We start from the raw sequence: 6,694 nt of genomic DNA on the forward strand, positions 1-6,694 counted from the left end.
TCCTCCTCTTGGTGGGGTTCTATTCTCTAGTTGGTCCAACCTATCATGAAACTCATCTTGTTGTTGCTTCATCAACCTCTCCAAATGTTGAGATAATGCAGCAATTTGCATCTGAATATCATTCCTTTCTGCCATGATTAACAAACAGATCAAGGTAACAAGAACAAAATATATATATGGTGTTTGAAAATTTTCTCACCCACTCAAGTGTTTGCACTCACAGATTGGCTTTTACTAAAAATAAAACACTCTTGCCTTTTACCACTCAAATTCTCCTTGGTTTCTTAGGCAATTCAAGAGATTATGCCCATAACAAAGAACAATTCTCCAATATGTGCAACGAAACGCTTGTAAGTAGACAAAGAAAGGTTAACAAAGAAAAAGAAGAAAAAAAAGGCCAAGAAAAGTAGGTAAAAAGAAGGAAATCAACAACAATCCTTCAATAACACCAATATATTACCTTATAAAAATTGTTACGAGGCATGAATTGTAAGCCTTTTTTTTCAGTAATATAAAGTTTGGGCCTGGCCTTTTCGGAGGCCCAAGGCCCTGCCCTACAGAAGGGCACCCTACCCTACCACAAGCCCTCCATTCTCCTCATTCCTCAACTTTTCTTTTCTCAGAAAACAGTTCTCTCTGCTCTCTTGTCCTCTGCTAGGGCACACCAGCCACACGCCTCCGAGCTACCAAGACTCTTTCTTTTCCAAGTAAGTAAGCTTCGGGACTTTTGGTCCGTTCTTTTCCTTTTCCTCTCCGTTTAAAACGCGTGGGTCAAGTTGGGGTTTAGTTCTTGACTTCGTTTTGTTCCTTTTTCCATGTTTCAGCCCACTGTCTTAGTTCTTGGAGCTGCTGTGCTATCTGGTTGTTTTTGGTACTCCAAAACAGAGGTAAGGGGAGCTATGTGTTTAAGTTTAAAGTTACCGTGGCATGTTTATGTTCTGTCCCATGTTGGGGGTGCTTGAATGGTGTTGAATCGTGAAAATAAATGGTTGGCCATGTTCTAGATGTCGCTCTGTGTCTTTTTCCTGCCTTGCATGTGTGTTTGGGAGTGGATCTGGGCGGTTTCCGCCGTTGCATGTGGGTGGACAGTGGTGAACTCTGTCATTTTCGCCCAAGCGAGCTCGTCTCGCCTAGGCGAGAGTACCAGAGTGCTCACTGCCACGAGAACTCGCCTAGGCGACCCTTTTTCGTTTTGAGCGACGCATAGTCTCGCTCAGGCGAGAAGGCCTCGCCTGAGCGAGATCCCGTGAAGCCTCCGCTGTCGCGCGTCTCGCCTGGGCGAGAATTCGCTGTTTCAGGAAGGACAGCATCTCGCCTAAGCGAGAGTTCGTGGAAAAACCTGTTGCTTATCTCGCCTGGGCGAGAATTCGCTGCCTCTGTGAAGGCAGCATCTCGCCTGAGCGAGTTCGCCAAGGCGTGCCCTGGGTTCCTTGCTGTTTGGATGGTTTGCTGCATGTCTTGATTAGGGTATCCTTCCTAAATATGATATAAGTGCATATGCTTGGGTGTTTGGTTTTTTTTTTATGAACGAATTTGGCATGTTTGGTACGAGATTGATCACGAGTTTGTGACTTCGTGATGTTTTAACATGAAAATTGGATGTTTCAAGATAAAGGTGGTGGGTATGGTGTGAAACATGATTTTGGTGTGATAGGCGTAATTCCATGAGTCCCATGGGGAGACTCTATGGTGGCGTGTAGTGTATATATTAAGATAAGGATTCAAGTAAGGATTGCATCCCGAAACTCTAAAGGGTCAGTGAGTCTCAAGTAGAGTAAACTGACCCAAGTGGTGAGAGTAGCGGGAGGCCCTAGTCTTTGGCAGGATAATGGCCTTAGACGCTTAAAGGCTAACCTCGTGAGTGGTAGGGTGAAACCCATTGGCAATGGTTCTGCAGAGCAGTAGAGGCCACCACGAGTGCAGGCATCCAGTGAATCCGATCTTAATGTATGTATCCGGATAATAGAGTCATAGTGTCTTGCTTGTTTGTCATAACATGATCTATGTGCCTCTATGTTGTACGTCTGGAAATGTTTATACATTTATTCCTTTTATACCATGATAAGTATTATATTACACTAGCTTACCCTTGCATGTTTGTGTTTGCTTTCTACTATGTTTTCTCTCTTGCGATGATCACCTTCTGGTGGGAGCAGATGAGAGGGAGGCTCGAGATGGATCCGGGAGACGCAGCAGTGCGGCCTAGATTCCCTGTATGGAAGTTTCAAGAGTAGTTCCATGGCCATGAGGCCTTTTGTATCAGTTGCCTTGGTGGCAACCCTTTTGCAAGACTGTTAAACTTTTAGATTGTGTTTTCTTATGGCATGGTTGTATGCCTATGAACCCCTTTTGGTACTTCCGGATGACTGTAATAGTTATCTTTCCTGCGTTTTATATTTCTCTGAATGCTTCTCGTTATCATGATCTTGTGACGTTTTATTTAGTAGTTTAATCTTATTAAATGGGATGTCACATGAATCATTCGACCCAATTTTTTTTTTCATAGTTTAAATACAATTACGAATTGTTGTAACTATTTTCTTTTTTTTAACTTTTAGAAGGGCCTAACTTTTGCAATGATTCAGCACACACATAAATAATACAAGTAATAAGGTAATGAATTGGTAAAATAAGAAAGAAGGAAGGATGTTACCAATTTGACGTTCAAACCCTTAAACCGAAGCTCTGAATACCAAATGATATGAATCTCATTGCACAAGGGCTGACTTAGGATTTTCTTTTTCTTTTAGGGTAAGAACCAGTTATGACCACGAGATTTTTTGTGGGCAGAATGAGATATTCTTTTGAAAATTGGGTGAAGAAGAAAGTAATAAGGGGTGAATCTAAAAGTGGAAGGAAAGAATCACTCTTTCCAAAGGAGGCAACACACAAAGGATGGAAAAATCCTTTGATACAGCCAAGGGTTCTTGAATTACTCAAGAACTAGGAGAATCACTCTCACTATTAGATAGAAAATTGAATTTCTGAACAAAACTTAACTTGATTTCATTGATAAGAAATGGTTCAGCTTATATAGAGGCTATAACCATTAGGGTTACAAAAAGACCATTAATTGTCATTATATCGCACTAATGCTAATAATAAACCAATCAAGCTAATAATTGTCCACTACCTAATGGCTAATTATAACTGAAATTGGGGCAGCCAAAAAGTCATCCAAAATTATTCAGCAAGGTCTTCTTAGTCTTCCAAGGCTGGTTCTTAAGATGTCAAATGGCCTTTTATTTAAATAAAAGAAACTGCATTAATCTGGCGCGTTAGTCCTCTTCCATTTGGGTCGCGATGCAATTTACAACTTTTGTCTTTTCTCCTTCAAACTTGGGCTTGTACTCAAATAATATTGACAACACTTGTTGTAGAGCTTCTTTTGCTTTCTTTGCTCTAGACCTTGTCATAGGTCCTCCAAGTTCTTCAAGTGGATCCTTGTCTTTGCCCATTGTCACACCTCCATCATTCTCTCCCTCTTGAGAAGGATTTGTCCTCAAATCAGATTCTCCCTCTACATCAAAAAGGGATAAGTCAGACACATTGAATGTGGAACTAACATTATACTCACCAGGCAGATCAATTTTGTAAGCATTGTCATTTATTCTTTCAAGCACTTGGAATGGACCATTTCCCCTTGGTTGAAGCTTTGATTTTCTTTGTTCTGGAAACCTTTCCTTTCTCATGTGCACCCAAACCCAATCTCCAGGTTGGAAGACAACCTTCTTTCTACCTTTGTTAGCTTGCCTTGCATAGCTTTTGATGAAGGATTGACCCCAACCAAGGATGAAGGCACATGCTTAAGAAGACTAAGCATGTTTAGAAAGGAAGTTCACTAATCCTTCATCCCTTTCATTTGTGTTTTTATTTTTGATTCCCAAGTTGACTTAGTTGAATCAACTTTAGTTGACTTGTTGACCTTTGACTAGGTTTGACTTGTTGACTATAGTTGACTTGACTTAAGCCAACATGCTAATCTATGTTTATTTGCTTTGTAGGTTAATTAGGAGTAAGAAAGCAATGCTAGGTGGCGCATGGTGATTGGGGAGCATAAATGATGTGGAGAGAGAGTAAAGCAAAGGCATAAAGCATAAAGTAAAAGGCATGAAGCAAGTGTACCTATGTACCTTTGGTCTCCTTTGTTTTTAGCACACTTTGGCCACTTTTTGGAGACATATGAGACACATTCTTTGTCTCCTTTTGTGCTAGAACGAAATTAGCCTTGCACACACCATAGTTAGCTCTTTTGTCTCTCATTTTTGTAACCTTATTTGACCTAGTTTCTAGAAGCTAGGGTTAGGTTTTTGTAGAGACATCCTTAGGTATCTTTTATTTGCTTAGAGGCCCCTAAACTCTTCTATATAAGGGGTGCTCCTAGACATGTAAAAGGGTTGAACATTTTGAAGTAAAAACACTCTTGTGTCTCAACCATTTGTGAGAGTTTCCTCCCTTGGGAGTGAATACTTTTAAGCCTTATCTTGCATAGCAAGTGGCGGCACACATCCACTCATCTTCAAGGTTGCCATGGCTTCTAGCCTAGCCTTGTAGTGGCGTGCTTCTCACATTTTTACCATTTCTTTCCTTTCCATTTTATGTTTTCTTCTTCCTTTAATTGTTCTTGGTTTTCTATGGTTTATGTGCTTTCCATTTCCTTTTTTTTTGAATCAATCCATCATCTTCTTCTCTTGAGCTTTGTGAAAGGAACCTTCACATCTAGATAGCTTGCTATCTTAATGTCCAGTGGGGATTTCACTTAGCTTTCTTAATCAACTCACACCATATTCAATAATCTTAAAAAGAACAAGATAATCCTTCATCATTTGGTATCTAGAGCCTAGGTTATCTTGAATATGGTGTTTTTCATGTGCTAACCTTGTCTTGTTGTAGCTATCTTTGTATGGTTCAAATCCACTTCCATTGCACACAAAAACAATGCTGGCAGAAACTGTTCACGATTTTAAAAGATTAAACTGCACCTGCTCAGTGATCCAAAAATTACGTTCTTGATGTCAAAAGAAAGCTCTCTTAGTCTAGTTTCTAACAAAAAAAGAACCAATGCATTTGGAGTTCTGTGGAGAGAGTTATGATCAAATGAGTGAGCAAAGGTCAGAGCTGCCGAGAATACGAAAAACAACGTTTTCAGGTTATGTTGTGGCAATTTTGGCTTCGGTTTTGTGATTCTTTTACTCCTAAATGTGGTTGGATAACATGTCTTTGGATGCTTAGTCTTTGAGCCTCAAATCCATGAGTTTAAATGCATGATAGCTACATGTTTGTGTCTTTGTGTATGTCATGTTGAGTCTTTAAATGTGTCTAACTTTTGCTTGAGTCATATGTCATATGCTTCTTTGAGTTTTCTTATTCTTGTTTCTAAGTATTTGAGCTATTGCATGAGATCTATGCCTTTTGTTGTAGCATGCTCCTTGAAATTGATTTTGACCTAATTTTTAAGGAACTAAGTGTTCAAGACACCCTAAAATATCCTTCTCATCATCTTAAGTACCTAGTTTTGAAAAGAAAAATTATTTTCATGACCAAAAACAGTTTGGCCAGAGCTAATGTGTTGCTTGGTGAATCCATTTGGCCATTTTTACTAGGTGTTATGCTACCAAATTTTATACTTGGATTTTGGGTGATATTGGCAAATTAGTTCCATGCTTTAACTTGGTTATGATCTTTCTTGGTGTATGCATAATTTGAGGTATAATCTTGGCTTGTTCAAATGCTTTCCATAGAGTCTTTAAAAGTGTTTTTCATTGCTTTAGTCTTGTTCAAGTTTTGTCTTTAAAAAAAATTTCCTTAGAAGTTAAACTTTCTTGTTTTTGTGCTTTTCTTGCTTGTCACTAGGTGTTCTTTGTTTTGTCTTAGTAGTTTTCTTTTCTTGAAACTCTTGGGATGTTGTGGCCGAATCACTTGTCTTGCATTTGAAAGGTTTTGAACAAGTTTTTAAAAGTGTTTGCTTCACTCCTTTGGTGGATTTTGAGTGCTAGCCTTGCCTTGTTACTTTGGGAGAGTGATCTAAACACTTGGGTTACATTTTGGGTTGGATTTGGTCTCGGTTTTCATGTTTCTAACCTCTAATCCATTTATTTTGTCTCGGATTTGAGTGTTTTTGTTGTAGGAATCATGGCAAGTTCATCAAATGCACCTACACCAAACAAAAACAATACATTGATGAGATTGCTTCGGGATTTGGAGTTGTCTAGGAAGGAGGCCTTTGAACAATTGAGAAAAGACAAGGAGCAAAGTGACCTAAGAATCCAAGAGCACATTCAAAGGCTTGAAGCTAGGGAGAAAGAAAGGAGCTAGGAAAAGAGGGCATTCTAGGCGCAACCCATCACAAGAGAAGCAAACTCCAAAGATTCCTAAGTTCTATGGTGGAAGTGATCCCAAAATCTTCCTTGATTGGGAAGCTAAAGTTGATCAAATTTTCAATGAAAATCATGTAAAGGATCAAACACAAGTTGATCTAGTAGTTTTAGGATTTTTGGAGTATGCCAATACTTGGTGGCATAAAGTTTGTAAGAATTATGACCAAGGGCCACCCGCGGCTTCTTGGATGGACATTAAAACTCTTATGCGCGCTAGATTTGTTCCTCCCTCCTATAGGAAGGAACTTCTTTTGAAGCTCCAAAGGCTTCACCAAGGTTCTATGAGTGTGAGTGAGTACTTTAAAGAATTAGAGTCT

Source organism: Vigna unguiculata, unplaced genomic scaffold (genome assembly GCF_004118075.2).
Source record: "Vigna unguiculata cultivar IT97K-499-35 unplaced genomic scaffold, ASM411807v1 contig_5, whole genome shotgun sequence".
In the NCBI taxonomy this organism is placed as follows: domain Eukaryota; kingdom Viridiplantae; phylum Streptophyta; class Magnoliopsida; order Fabales; family Fabaceae; genus Vigna; species Vigna unguiculata.